The following is a 510-nucleotide window of genomic DNA, read 5'->3' as shown; positions in this document are numbered from 1 at the left end:
GTTCCGTCCTCCTCTATTTTGCAATAACTCGCTCGGTTTTCCCGATCCTTCGTGTCCTTTTCCTATCAAGGCTGGTAGTTATTCCTCTTCTTGATTGTTTTGTGTGTCGTCACAGGTGTCGTGGCTGGAGGCCACATGGACCCCACCTCCGCCGCAGGGGCGACGTGTATTTCCTCTTGCTTCACCGCCTTATAGCCAAGCAGACCAGGAGTGACCTCCTCTCCTACTACACCAGCAGCCTTCACTGGCTCTGGAGACATGCTGGCCATTGACGCTCCGACGCCGATGAGTAATCAGTTCCATCATTGACATATAACCTGACAAGGTAGTGGCACATGCTCTCCTCATCGTGATATGATCTAATTATTATTCGCTTGATCTTGATGTGTCGTTTGCTGCCTGTTTATCTTTACTTTAACTGCTCACTACAGAGTACGGTTGTCGGTATATACTCTCATTCCATGATTTATCTTTACTTTAACTGCTCACTTCATCTCACAGTTGTTGGGC

This window comes from Triticum dicoccoides, chromosome 1A (assembly GCF_002162155.2).
Source record: "Triticum dicoccoides isolate Atlit2015 ecotype Zavitan chromosome 1A, WEW_v2.0, whole genome shotgun sequence".
Classification (NCBI taxonomy): Eukaryota; Viridiplantae; Streptophyta; class Magnoliopsida; order Poales; family Poaceae; genus Triticum; species Triticum dicoccoides.
Note: the sequence above shows the minus strand (reverse complement) of the source record.